This window comes from Humulus lupulus, chromosome 1, assembly GCF_963169125.1.
Source record: "Humulus lupulus chromosome 1, drHumLupu1.1, whole genome shotgun sequence".
Classification (NCBI taxonomy): Eukaryota; Viridiplantae; Streptophyta; class Magnoliopsida; order Rosales; family Cannabaceae; genus Humulus; species Humulus lupulus.
In genome coordinates, this window is record NC_084793.1 from 292,163,026 (window position 1) to 292,179,043 (window position 16,018).

Sequence of the window (16,018 nt, forward strand, 5' to 3'; positions counted from 1 at the left end):
GAGAGACTTAAGTCATCTGATTGAGATAGACTTATCAGCCATCTGACCGAGATAGACTTATCAGCCATCTGACCGAGATAGAATTATCAGTCATCTGATCGAGATCGACTTATCAGTTAATAATTTAAAGAATGACTTATTAGTCATCCACCTCAGAGAGAGACTTATTAGTCATGTACCTCAGAGCGAGAGACTTATTAGTCATCTACTCAGAGCGCAGGACTTCACAAACATTTATTCGTACCTGCTTGCATGCATGATTAGGGTTATTACTGCTAGGCATGCCTATTATGACTTAGTAACATGTTATTACTTGTTCATGAACATATTGAGTTTTCTTGCTGGGCTTCGGCTCACGGGTGCTTTGTGGTGCAGGTAAAGGCAAAAGAAAGCTGGACCATCCTTGAGTTGGAGAGCTTAGGTGATGATGTGTACATATGTGGCTACTCGACTGCCATGGCTGAGGGTTTAAAGAGGAACTAGGGTTAAACCCTATTTTGCTGCTTAGGTCGGCTGGTTGTAAATATTTTGTTGTAATTAACCTTTAAATTATATTTTTGGGATCCCAATGTATATGGTAAACATTTTAGTGAAACGTTGTATCTTAACCAAAAATTTTAACCCTAACTCGTTATTCATACTTAGTTACACGATTATGGCCAAATGGCTCGGTTAGCGAGTTTATCACTGTTCAAAATGCACACCATAACGGTCCCTGGAGATTAGGGTGTTACAGTTGGCGTCTCGATGACTTCATTCGTCGGGCTCAAGAATACATTAGCTGGGAAGACGCCTAGATCGGGGCGTTCGAAGCATCCGCCCTTTTCCCTGCCTCGGCCGCTCCTGGTCCCATGGCCTGAGGGATCCAATACTCCCCCTATGTTCACATTCAGCAGGGGTCGTTGGGAGCCTAACCTGGCCAGAGCGCTGCCCCTTCCTGTTATAGCGTAATGTCCACTCCTGGATTTGGTATGTCTCCGGCAGGGTTCGAGGCAGCGCCCACTGGATACAACGCTTTTCAACCTGCATTCAGTGCTGGAGTTGTCATCCCATCCCATCCGACTGAATCCAGTCGATCTCCCAGTGGTACAAGGCGCGGAGGGAAGGGTAAAGGTCGCAAACCCAGGGGAAGCGAAATCACATAGCCCGAGAAGGGAGTCACATCAAGCGAGAAGTACGTCTCACAGTATTCCGAATATACTGAATTGGTGGACTCTTGAGAGAACATCTTCGTGGCACAGCACAGCACGTGCACTACAAGAAGCCATAGCCCATCCGAAGAGACAGGGATAGAAGGGACCCTGTCAAATTTTTTCGTTTCCACAACAACATATGGCATCACACTAATGAATGTCGCCAGCTCAAGGATGAGATTGAGAATCTCATCAAGCTGGGACACCTCCATCAGTATGCTAAGGGTGGACCGCGTCAAACACAGCGACTCGTGGCCAGACCGGTGGTCCTGTCTGCCACACCTGAGGTCCCGACAGCAACTTCTATAGGTCCCCAGCATCTAGTAGCCCAAGGGCCTTTTCCAGTAAATGGGTGGGTAGGAGCCATATCAGGAGAACCTCACCTGGGGGGGCACCTCATGAAGCTCGCAGAACAAGTATGCGCGAACTTTGAACCACGACAATGAGGTACTGGCTTTGACCCAATTACCTGCCCAAATGTCGCAAATGACTGACCAAGTCATAAAGTTCTCCGAAGACGATGCTCGGAGAGTGCATTTCCCGCATCACGATCCGTTGGTGATTGAGAGCCAAATCTCCAACAAAATGGTGGCGCGGATTCAAGTATACAACGGGAGTTCGGTGAATATCTTGTTTAAATTAGCCTTCGAGAAGATAGGGCTGACTACAGCAGACCTGTCCCCATGCGCCTCGACACTCTATGGGTTCTTAGGAGAAGCCCCCATCCCAATGGGGCAGATAAAGCTCCCAGTGACACTCGAAGAGATATCTCGCCAGGATTTTAAGTACTGCACCTTCGTGGTGGTGGATTGTCTCTTGGCATACAATGCCATTTCGGGACGGCCAGCACTGGTGGAGTTCGGGGCAGTCACTTCCATCCGTCATTTGTGCATGAAATTCCCCACGGATGCGGGAATCGGCACAATCCGCAATGACCAAAATGAGGCGAGACAATGCTATAATGTCTCCCTCAAGGCTCCCGAGATGATGGTAAGAGAGGAAATCTCCGAGAGCTTCAAGACCCCGGAGGTACGAGCTGTGCAGGACTCAGGCCTGATGAGTTAGACCCAAGGGTTCAAGTGGAGAGGTCCATCGAACCAATAGAGGAAATAGAGGAGGTGGTTCTAGATACCTCCACCCCCGATAGGAAGGTGAAAGTTGAGGGAGGCTTGAAAAAGGAGGTCTGAGAAGCGTTACTGGTCTTCCTCCGAGAGAACCAAGATGTGTTCGCATTCTGACATGACTGGCATTGATCCAAATGTCATATGCCATGCCTTGAATGTTGACCCTAACTTTTCTCCCATCCAGCAGAAGCAACGAACGTTTGACCAAACTCGGAAAGAGGCCCTCAAGGCTGAGGTTGGCAAGCTTCTCTCCAATGGGTTTATCCGAGAAGCTTAATATCTCAGGTGGCTATCCAATCCTGTCCTTATGCCAAAGTCGAATGGCACTTGGAGTACATGCATAGATTTTTCGGACCTTAACAAGGCCTGTTCGAAGGACTGTTTTCCGCTCCCCAGGATAGATCAGATGGTTGATGCCACCTCCGGTTACGAGTTGCTGTCATTTATGGACGCATACTAGGGATATAACCAAATATCGATGTATGTCGCTGATCAGGAGCACACCAGCTTTCGAATCGACAAGGGTGTCTATTGTTACATCGTGATGCCTTTCAGGTTGAAGAATGTCGGTGCCACTTACCAAACGTTGTTTAATAAAATGTTCAAGAAGAAGTTGGGGCGAAACATGGAGGTTGTAACATCCTCCTAATCTAGGACCGTTACATTGTGTACTTAGAATTGTGTCAAACTTGCTAACCAAGTCATTTGCTTTAAAATGTGTAACTAAGGTTAATGTCAACGGTTAGGGTTAAAAAATTTGGTCAAATGAATTGTTCACTTTTATATAAAAAGTTTCATACAAACATGGGATCCCAAAATATTACAACCAAACTTTTAAAAAGGTGAATATTCATAAAAAATTAAGTTCAGCCGGCCTAAGCGGCAAAAACAGGGCTATAACCCTAGTTCTTCTAAGATAACCCCGGCCATGGTGGTCGAGCAGCCGCATATGTACATGCCACCAACGAAGCTCTCCAACTCATGGCTGGTCAAGCTTTCCTTTTCCCTTACCTGCACCACAAAGCACTCGTGAGCCAAGGCTCAGCAAGAAAACTCAACATGTGCATAAATGGAAAATATAAACTTCGAGATACTTGTCTAGCTTGTCCAGCAATAATAATAACCACATAAAGAGTCATTCAATTACAAACAAGTGATCATTGGACCAATTTGGGGCCGCTTCCCTAAACAATTGATCATAGAGTGTAACGACCTCCTTTCTTAACATACATATATAGTGTAAAAACAAAGTTTAACCTGAATACGACAATACTGAAATTTTGAATTTACAAAAAACTTTATTAAACAATACATAAACTAATGTTCATAACTTCAAACCATACAATACCCATAAACTAAATAAAAACTTTATCTTACATACAAATCTTAATACTTTTATAAATAATTTTCGTGGCGTTACTACACCTTAACGTAGAATTAAAGATGTATCAAACCGATAAATTTAAAAGCTTTATGTAAATTACAACGTTCATGAAATACTTTTAAAGCTTTATGTAAATTATAAAGTTCACAAAATACTTTTTATGAAATATAAATAAAAAAATCAAGTTTCTTTTTTATTTATAAAATAGCATAGCAGAACTCCACTCCCTTCAGGTCAGCCCCATATGTACAGTCATGTTGGCTCCACATATACTCATCAATGATTTATATTTGGGGCCTCTTACCTACAATACAAAACATTATCTGATGAGCTAAGGCTTAGTAAGCAGAATAGCTACCTCATATGCATTAAAATAAACGTGCAACATGTTATGTATTTTCTTTCTTTCACTTTCCTTTCTTCTGGGCCCTAGAGAATGCTGCTGCCGGCATTACATAGGGAATCACATTCCCACCTGAACATAAACATGATAATAGGAAATTTCTCCCTCATAAACATTCATTGTATAGGGAAGTACATCACCCTCCTTACATTTTTGGGACGTAGGTCTCCCAAGCAGCACTTCTACTTTAACGCTTTCAATAACTTGTTTGTGAATATTAAGCGTGCTTATGCATAAGAAATATAACATTCTTAAAAATAACTTATGCATAACAACATGGTAGGATAACATATAAAGCATATAAATGCACATAAGACACATAAAAGACTTGTATTGTAGATGAGGATTCTACTTACCTTGCGTCTTGATAAAACAACCGAAATTGTTAGCTTCCTGGTAAAAACACAAACTATTAACTTACAAAAAATCTACATGATGTAATTTTAGTTTATAATTGTTATTATTCCATTTTTCTTATTTTATTGTTTATTTTATGTCCAGGCGTATGGTCATACTATAATTGTCCATGGCAAAATCCCGGTCTAAAATTCGTGGTCATGGTCATACGGAAATGTCTAGGTCATAGTATCAGTCCATAATAATAGGGAATAAGGTCATATAATAAAAGTCTATAATAGTCCAAAGTGTGACCATAGCCTATATAAGTTTAGTATTATAAAGATACATAAAAAAAATAGTTTTATAACGGCATAGTAAAATAATCTATATATATAATAACTAAATAACTTAAATGAAAGGCTCGGGAAAGTGCTTACCTAAAAGGTTTTCGTAGGCTAGAACTTCGCCTAGATCTTTGAGGTTTAGAACTTTAGAAGGGTGTTAAGAAAATTTTTGGGTAGAGTGAGAGAAAGAAAATGAGGTTTTGTGATTCAAAATGAGTTTTGGAAGAGCTATTTATAGGAAAAACTTGGGATACTATGCTAATAAAATATTTAAAATATCAAGCATAGTGGAATAATAAAATATTCAAAATATTAAGCATGGTGGTTTGCTAAAGTCATCATTGTATCATTACTGCATCATCATGTGGGAACCATGGGGTGGACCTCGTTGTGGGACCCATGTGGACCCTACTGTGGGACCCACTATGAATAGTAACAAAAAAAATGAGACTTCCCAATCTTCTTATATTACTTAGTCCAACATTTTTTACTCACAAACTTTTCTGAAAATGTTTCTCTAACATCTATAAATTAATTATTCTCATGTGTTAGTTACTTCGACAACTTAGAATCTTTAAACTCCCACAGTAGAAATACAGTTATATCCCCAACGGTTAGATTACTGTTTCCAACGGTCAGATCACTATTCACCAACGGTCATAACGGCTAGTTTTTGTCCTATAAATACTTGTTCCTTAAACCATTTACTTGTGCAAATTCTTCATCTCTTAACCTTCTAGATAAAATTCATCATCAAATCATGAATTTCTCTTTATTGTTCATAACTTTAGTGATTGTTTGCTTGTATTTAGCATCATTCTATGGGTATTATACTAATTAAATGCCCATGAATATTATAGTTAAGCCTTGATACAGGAATACAAACCTCAATACAGTGTCAGATATGGATAGGCATATCCCAACAGAATAAGTACATATGCATGTTAATTACATAACACCATCGAATAACCATTCTTGCGATATTGGTCATACTTATTTAATGGGGCCTCATGCCCTAAGCACAGAATTCACACAACATTCATAAAGTACTTAAAGCAGATATCAACCAACATGTGAAGCAAAAGCTTAAATATAAATGTCCTCGGGGCCCAAGCCCTAGTCAGATAATTGATAACAGTCGGGCCAAGCCCTAATCAGGGATAACACGAATTGGGTGCAGTTTTCTTACCTTAGGTCCGAGTAAGTGTAAAAAAGAACGACCTTCAAGCATGATCCCGATTCCGAGCCCCTAGCGATACCCTAGTCACAACTAGAAAATAGGATTCCGTCAAAAATGAGCGAATAAAGGCTTTCGGACCGAGTCCTAGCCTCCGGGGCCTTGAGTTCCACTAAATCAGGTAGTGGAATCGATCCTGAGCCCTAAGGAAAAGATTCCCTTTTAAAACAAACTCCCCAAGGCCAAAATGCCCAGGCGGGCTGCGACCTGGCCCTGTGGGTCGCAGCGCGCCCCTCCTATAAGGAACCTCCTCCCCTCTGTCAAGGGGCATGGGCCGCGACTTGCCCTAACGGGTCGCAGCGCACCCCCCAGGCAAAGGCTCCCCCAAGGCCCTGGGCTCAAGCTAAGTCACGACCCCTCTAGAACATAGTCGCGACTTGGCCCCTCAAACCCAGAAATTCATCCTTTTTCAGCAGCCAAATCCACTCCAAACTAACCCAAAATTCCCCCAAAGATATACTTCAATTACCTCAATAGTTCTAACATGTTCCCGGCAACAAAACCCAATAAAAATTCAGTCCTAAAACTCATTAAATCACCAATTCAATTCATAAGCTAGATGGTTCAAGAACACACTAAAACATTCATGGAAACATAGAATTTAAAGACAAAACCATGGTCTAGAGCTTACCTCCACTGATGATTAACCCCACAAGCCATAGTAAAGATAATTCCGAAAGTTTAGACTTCAATTAACAAAGTTTCAGCTAGATATTTGCTTAATTCTTCAAAGGTTTGCTTGAGAAAGATTTTGAGATGAAGAGAGTGAATGGAGAGAAAAAAGTCGGTTTAGTGGCAGCTTCTAAGTGTTTCCTTTTGTTTTCTTAGGCTTAAATGACTTATGTTAATCCCGAAGCTCGGGGTACCAAAAACGTCCTCGATGGCAAAATGGTCAAATTCCCCAATATTCCCTCCTAAACTCACTAATTTCAAATATATCTCCAATTATTCATTTCCATAACCCGATAACCCAATTAAATGCCTAATACCTAAAATACCCCTCGACTCGCCCCGAGTCGGGTATTGAGCCCAGTTGAGACTTTCCCGCTAACTTGCTCCCTAGGATCACCTCGTGCCAAGTAACCCACATAATAATGTGGTCTCTCATATATATCACATATATGTACGTAGATATATAATTATGCCCGCAACAGGCCAAATTATCATAATGGCTCTTCTAGTAAGAAGCGGGCCCACATGCATATTTAATACCTTTAAACATGCACAACTAGTCATATAATCACATAATTACAATTAAATAAAAAAAAGCACATAATTCCATATATTGCCATCCTGGCCCCCTAATCAAGGCCTTAAGCCTTATTAGGAAATTTTGGGATGTTACAGAGGTTTATGTGGATGATATGTTGGTTAAGTCCCGGACCGCCCCAGATCATGTAGGCGACCTGGCTGAGGTCTTCCCAGTGCTCCGCTGGTTTGGGATGAAGCTCAACCCCCAAAAGTGCACATTTGGGTATATCCTCCTCTTTGATCCTCAGCTGGTGATAACCAGATCGAAGATCTATATTAGAGAACATTGTTCTACCCTGCAACTGATCAAACAAATCATCAATCCTTGGCAGAGGATATCTGTTCTTGATAGTTAACTTGTTCAGTTCTCTGTAATCGATACACATCCTCAGAGAACCATCCTTTTTGTAACGTCCCGAATTTTCTAATAAGGCTTAGGGCCTTGATTAGTGTGCTTGGAGGGCAATAAGTGATTTATTGTGTTAATATGTGAATTGGATGAATATGTGATTAAAAGTGCAAGTTTAGGTGAATTAAATATTCATGTGGGCCCCGTCTGGGTATTAGGGGCATGCTTGTGATATTAGTCCGTTGAGGGCATAAATGTGATATAATTGTGAATATTGTGATATATCTATGTTGCACGATCCGAGACAGTCCTAGGAAGCGGTTGGCTGGAAAGTCACAACGGGGTTGAATACCCGATTCGGGGTGAGTCAAGGGGTGTTCTGTGTATTAGACTTTTTATGGGGTTATCGGGTTATGAAAATAAATATTTGGAGATATATTTGAAGTTATAATGTTTAGGAGGAATTATCAGGGAAATTCGCCATTTTGCCCTCGGTGATGTTTTTTGTACCCTGAGCCTTGAGGTAAACTTAGAGACTAAGTTAAATAAAACAAAACATAAGAATCGCCCAGAATTCACTAAACCGACCCAAAATACTTCTCCCTTTCTCTTTCATTTTCTCTCTAAGCCAAACCAAGGGAAAAGCTGGGAATTAAGCAAGAGTTTGAGCTTTAGGTTTGGGGATTAACTCAACATCACTTTGTGGATTCAAGTAGAGGCTAAGGTAAGCATCAAACTGTGATTTTAGCTAGTTAATTCAGTGATTATTGGCTGGTTTTCTTAGTTTTTTTGAGGTGTTGAAGTTGAAGATTGAATTTTGGGTTTAAGAGTTTTAAAGCTAGAGTTTGTTAGGTTTTGTTGTTGGAATCATAGTGAAACTCCTGGAATGATTAAACTAAGTTGTTGGGTTGATTTAAGGGGTAAATTGGCTTGGTTTTGGTAGAAAAATGGAGGATTTTTCTGGGTTCGAGGGGTCGGGCCGTGACATTGTTCTTGCTGAGCCGCGACCCTCTAAAACTTTGGGCAACCTGAAAGTGGAGGCGCGCAGCGGTGCCCTACAGGCAGGGCCGCGACGCGTGTGGGACAAATGAGGCAAGGCCTTTAGTTGAGCTGGGGGCCGCGACATGGGTTCTTGGGGCCGTGGCGCTTACTGTCTTTTCAGACTTTAAGGAGGTTTTAGGCTCACGAATCCAAAAGTTAAGGCTCGGGATGGATTTTATCACCCGGATTGATAGAATTCAAGGTCCCAGAGATTAGAATTATGATTCAAAGATATTTAATGGATTAGAACTTGATGGATGAATATTGTTGATGCAAGGTGGCTAGGGTTTCAATGAGGCTCAGATTAGGGGACTGTGCATGGGACATCGATGCTTGGAAAGCTCGAGTCACAGGTAAGAAACTGCACCCGTTTATGTGGATAGGATGGGACTAAGTGTTCCCTATATTCGTGTGCACTGTTATATGATTGTGAAAAACCTATGCGAACATGTTGGGACTAAGAGCTCCCTATAATTATATGATTATCATGAGGTGGTATTATGCCATGGGGACATGTGATAAACGACCTAAGAGTGCCGAGATCTATACTTGCGCATAGGGCGCGGCTCAGCCACTGGTAGCTGAGGACAGCTTATTAATCACTAAGCTCGGTTAAGCTGGCTGGAGTCAGTGGATATAACACTGGGCTTGGCCTAAGTGAGCCAAAGACAGTGGGTTATTGCAGAGGGTGCGGCCTAAGGGCGTCGACCCTAGTTATTGCATGACATGTGTACTGTTGTTAGTTGATATATATGATATGCTGAGTATCTAGATGTTGGATCATTTGTTTGTCAACTAGTGTTCTTGATTGAGTGAATGCTATGGCTTGCTGGATAATTGATTAATGTCTTGTAAATTATTTGGTTATGCTCTATGATCTATTTGGTTATCGATATTAATTGTGCTATGTTGTTATAGTTTTCTTGTTGGGCCTTGGCTCATGGGTGCTACGTGGTGTAGGTAAAGTCAAGGGTAAGATGAGTTGACCATGAGTTGGAGAGCTCTGGGGGCAAGGTGTACATTGTCAGCTGCTTGGCTGCCACGGTCGAAGGGTTTGTACAGGGACGGAAACCTAAAACGTGTATTTTTCCATTAGAATGGCTTGATTATTTATTTGATTTGGAAATTCTGTAATCATGTTATTTAAACCCTGATTTGGGATCCCATCTACCAACCATTTATTTTAATGAAAATTATTTGTTTATAACCAAAATCTTTTAAACCTAACCTGTTTATGTCTTTAGATTCACATTTTTATTTAAATGACTTGGTTTGCAAGTCTCGCACTATTTTAAACACACAGTGTAATGATCTTGGTTATCCAGGGCGTTACACTTTTTTCTTCACAAAAAGGACCGGTGCCCCCCATGGCGAGAAACTGGGCCTAATACAACCAAAGTCTAGTAATTCTTGTAGTTGAACCATCATTTTCTTCAGCTTAGTTGGAGCCATCCTGTAAGGTGCCCTAGACACTGGTTCTATCCCTAGCGCCAATTCAATTACAAACTCAATCTCCCTGTGTGGAGGTAACCCTGATAGATCCTCTGGAAACACGTCCAGAAACTCACAGACTTATCGGGTCTGTTCTAGTCCCACTGGCACGACTTGAGTGGTATCCACCACGCTAGCTAAGATACCTATGCACCCCCCCTGCAATAGGTCCCTAGCTCTAATGTAACGCCCTAAACTCCAGGGACTATTACGGTGTGCATTTTTAAACAGTGCTAAACTTGCTAATCGAGTCATTTGGCCCTAATCGTGTAACTAAGTATGATTAGCCATTTAAGGTTAAAATTTTTGGTTAAGATATAACGTTTCACTAAAATGTTTACTGTATACATTGGGATCCTAAAAATATAATTTAAAGGTTAATTACAAGAAAATATTTACAACCAGCCGATCTAAGCGGCAAAGTAGGGTTTAACCCTAGTTCCTCTTTCAACCCTCGGCCGTGGCGGTCGAGCAGCCGCATATGTACACACCGTCACCTAAGCTCTCCAACTCAAGGATGGTCCAGCTTTCTTTTGCCTTTACCTGCACCACATAGCACCCGTGAGCCAAAGCCCATCAAGAAAACTCAATATGCTCATGAACAGTAATAACATGCTACAAAAGCATAATGTGCATGCCTAGCAATGATAGCCCTATTCATGCATGCAAATAAATTCAGATAATGATGGGATCCATGATGAGGAATCCTGCCCTCCTGAATGGATGACTATCAAGTCAATCCTAATCAGATGATTGATTTAATAGTTTGAGGTTCTGTTAACAATGATGGAGCGTATAGCTCTTTTCAGATGAGTGATTTAATACTTGAGGTTCTGTTAACCATGATGGAGCATATAGCTCTAATCAGATGAGTGATTTAACACTTGAGGTTCTGTAAACCATAATGAATGACTGACGAGCAAGTCACTACGGGGCTCAGCACCCACAGCCATGTGACAATACAGTCCCCTGGGCTTCTGGTCCTGGCTCTAAGTGACTAGCCATAGGCTAGACAAGCGCTTTTAATTTTCATCAAACTTGAGGTCGATCCAACATTAATGCTCACGATGAGTCATTCAATGCAGATGTCGATTAGATCTCATCTTTGTCGGCTTGCGTTAAACATGCTAAGACCGTTCTTGACTTATTAGTCAATACCATATGACCAGTGCTCAGTACTACTGCCGAACTTGACTAGTGAGTCACAGCTTCACAGTTAATACCAACACCATTGCCAATTCTGACTAGTGAGTCAGTGCCACGCACAAGTAAGCAATGCAACGAGGCATATATCTTATGTCAAATATCCAAATATAGGGCATTCAGCATGCTTACTTAACAATTGCTAGCATAATTAGGATCATGCACAAACACAGAGACTCAAGCTCTGATCAATCTCATATTCAACATTCATGGCATGCCCTAATCACGTGTTTCTCGTGCATCACATGCATCACATAATGGGTGCAATTTTCTTACCTCTGGTTCGAGTGAGAAATAACAATTGAACGACCCTTGAGAACGATCAATCCTTTGATCCCTTAGCGGTCACCTAGTCATAACCAATTATAACTTCCACTAATAAAATCAACAATAAAATGGTCTTGACCTAAACCTCACTCCCGGGACCCCGAATTGTACCCAAACAGTGAGTAGATTCGATCCCGAGTCTTAGGAATTGAAACCCCAAGCCAAAAACCCTCAAAAATGCCCAAAATATGCATTAGGAAAAATAGGGTAGCGCTGCCCTCCTAGCGCTACAACTAGGGGAATTTTTCCCTGGCTAGCACTGTAGGACCACCCATTGGGCGTTGTAGCGCTAGGACCAGGCAGAATTGCCTTGGTTCTTCCCTCCTTCAACTCCTCCATTTCCAACCTAAAAAACAAGCTTCCAAACTCCATTTAAATCCCCAATTGAACCCAAAAACCATATACACATGACCTAGGCATCATAACCCAAGTAACCTTTGCCAACAACTCCCATTGAAACTCAACTTTCAAACCAAAGACCCCACTGAAACTCAATGAGAAAACAGAGCAAGAAACCAGAGATTCTATGGTTAAAAACTTACCTCAAGCTCAGAATTACTCCCTGTTCAATGGTAGAACACAACCCTAGCTTGTCAAGACTTGATTCCCTACCTTGGTTCCTCAAAAGGAGCTTCAAAATCCAAGGAAAAATGGCAGAGAAATGGTGATCGGTTGAGGAGAAGAAGATGCTCTATTTTGGAAGGTTTATACAGCTTTCCTTGGTTATATTTATCCTTAGGGTGAAAAGACTAAAATGTCCCCAAGCCTAATTAAAACCTTTAACAGCCACCAAGGGCAAAATCGTCCTTTCTCGCCTATCTTGTTAATCATAATTAACACCCTCCAATTCTTGTTATTTCCAATATCCTCAAATACAAATAAATCATATCTCATTACCCTTTAATTCCTGGTAATGTTCTAATCACCAAATTACCCCGAGCCCCGAAACTAACCCCGTTATGACCAGACCAATAACTTGCATTCAAAGATCATCTCATGTCGAATGGCTCGAAAAAATCCACATATAATGTGGTATTACTCATAATTCTCCAACATGCATGAAAATACACAATTACGCCCTCAACGAGCCAAATTACCAAAATGCCCTTATAATTAAAAATGGACCCATATGCATGTATTTATCATCATATTATAATATAATTCACATAAACATGCATATAATCATTTAATAACATCATAAATCAATTATGACCCTCCTGGCCTCCTAATCAAGGTCCTAAACCTTATTAGGGATTTTGGGGCATTACATCTAAGTACTGATATAATAGGTATACGGGGTCCATGTACAGTGCCGACAAAAACAAAAGGGTCCTCACCCTATGGCTCAAAGGTTACCATCTTATTCTTGCAGTCTATTGTTGCCCCATACTTCTCTAACCAATCCATACCCAGAATTATGTCAAAATCGATCATCTTCAGCTCTACCAAGTCAACTGATAACTCCCTGCCATCCACTGTAACTGGTAGTGAGCTAACCCATCTCTTGGAAACCACTAACTCCCCAGTAGGCAACATCGTACCAAACCCCACAGGATAATTGTCACATGGTATACACAATCCATCTATAATCCTACTAGCAACAAAAGAGTGCGTAGCACCCAAATCAATAAGAACAGTATAGAAGGTTCCAGCACTATAAAGCTGACCTATAACTACCAAGGGACTAGCCTCGGCCTCTGCCTGGGTCAGGGTGAACACCCGAGCTGGCGCCAGGCTATCCACCTTCTTTGGCTCCTCCTTTCTGGCTCTCGGGCAGTCTTTCTTCAAGTGCCCCGTTCTACTGCAAACAAAATACGCCTTCGCCCGACACTCCTCAATATGGCGCCTCCTCCACCTAGCATACTCTGGGAATGCCTTCCATGTCTCACCGCCACTCTGGCGGCCCTTCTGGATGCCTTGTAGCCTCCTATCTGGCCCAGTAGCTGAAACTGTATCCGAAGTCTTCCTCTTCTGATCACTAGGGCCTCCGCCCCTACCAAAACCTGAGAATGAAGGTCCCGACCTCCTAGAATCCCTTCTGGATACATTTTCACACTAGATCTTGTTCTCTGCGCTCTCAGCTGTAAGCGCCTTCTCTACAGCCTGTGCATAAGTAGTCACTCCTGACACAGTAGTAATACAAACGTCCCAGGCTATCATAGGCTGTATCCCCTGAAGAAATCTGTAACGACCCAAAATCACTAACAAGGCTTAATGGCCTTGATTAGCGTGCCTGGATGGCATAATTGGTTTATGCGTGATTCAAATGATTTAATTGCATGATTATGTGATAAGCATGATTATATGATTATATGGATATGTGAAATGCATGTTTATGAGTATTAGATATGCATGTGGGCCATGTTTAGCTTAAGGGAATATTTGTAATTTTGGCCCGTTGAGGGCATAAATGTGTATATATATGCGATATTAGTGCGAGACCACATTATTATGTGGATGTATTTGGATTATTCGGCACGAGGTGATCCTAGTGAGCAGATTGGCGAAATAGTCACGGCAGGGATTTATACCCGGCTCGGGGGAGCCTGGAGGTATTTTTGGGAATTTAGGAAATATATAGGAGATTATTAGACATTGGGTAAATAATTGATGATTAATTGGATGACGGGATTTAAGTGGTAGTTATTAGGAGCACTCGAGGAATTAGTGGGAATTGGGAACAAATGACTATTATACCCCTAATTTAAGTTAAAGGTTAGTTTTATTTTTGGAGGGCAAAATGGTCTTTCCTAAGTCTAAGGATATACTCAGTCTTGTGTTAGGACAAAATAGAGAAGAATTCAGAATGATCTAAGGAAGGAAAGAAGGAAAAAGGTCTCAGCTCACTCTCTCTGCTCACCCATCTATCTCTCTCATGATTTTTCCCTCTCCCACTCTCCTTTGTGGACTTTGAAGCTAGGAATTCCAGAGTCTAGGCTAGGCTTTGGGGCTGTGATCCTTGGAGTAATTGAAGGAGTTCAGCTGGAATTTGGCTCCCAAGTTGAGGTAAGGTTTAAGGTTTTTGAGTTTGCTGAGTTTAGTTGAGGTTGATTTCTGAGTTTGGATTTTGGATGGAAGTTTAAGGATTTAAGCTTGGGAATTGGAAGAATTAAAGCTTGGAAGGACACTGAAGACAACCTAGGGTCAGATTCATCCAGCTGAGGTAACAGTTTCTACCCTTGATTGTTCTGAGTTTTCTGGTTTTCAGTTGGTGTTCTTGAGCTTCAAGCTCAGTTTCAATTTCTGTGCATGATGAGGTTCTTAGCTAGATTTTTGGTGTTATTAGGTTGTGTTGGATGAGATATAGTGATTCATGGACTCAATTTTGTGTTTGATTGATGATTGGAGTAGATTTTTGGAGCTTTGGCTCAGGAAAGTTCAAGGAGAGAAACCCAGAAATTTGCATTTCTGGTGCTAGCGCTGTAGCGCTAGGTTGGGAGCGCTACAGCGCTAGGCTGCGTTTCTGGGGGGCTTAAGTCTCTGACTCTAGTGCTGTAGCGCCCACCAGGTAGCACTACTCAGCCTTCTGAACTTGGTTTTTGGGAACTTTTTAGGGTTTTTGCTTGGGGGCTCGAGGGACGGTTTCACTACTTCGTTTGGTGGAATTAGAGGTCCCGAGAGCGTGAGTTTGGTCCTGGGATTGACCTTTGGAATTTAAACACATCAAAGTACCATTTTATGGATTGTGATTAGGTGTACGCTAGGGCTCAGAATGAGATTGTGCTCGAGGGTCATCTTTACTAACCAAAGCACTCGGAATTAAAGGTAAGAAAATTGCACCCTTATGTGATTGTGTGGGACTGAGATTCCCTGTATTTGAATGCATATGTTGTGTGATTGTGATATGCCATGTGAGCATGAAATAAATGGCTTAAGGGTACTGGAATTGATATTTGTGCACAGGACGCGGCTCGACCATTGGTAGTTGAGGTTAGCTAAATAATCACTGAGCTCGGCCTAAATGAGCCGGAGACAGTGGATTAAACAGAGGGTGTGGCCTAAGGGCGTCGACCCTGAGTATTGTATGATGAATATTGTTATGTTATCATTATTGTTTGATGTGTATAGCTTGTTTAATATTGAGATGAATGGCTTATGAATAATTGATTGACCTCTCTGATTAGATGACCATTATAGCATGCTAAATACCTGGTTAACAGCTTTATGGTTTATTTGATTGTCTGTATTGTTTATGTGCTGCATTATGGTTTTCTTGTTGGGCCTTGGCTCACGAGTGCTACGTGATGTAGGTAAAGGCAAGGGCAAGGTGGACCAATCTTGAGTTGGAGAACTCTGGGGGCGGAATGTACATAGTCTGCTGCTCGGCCGCCA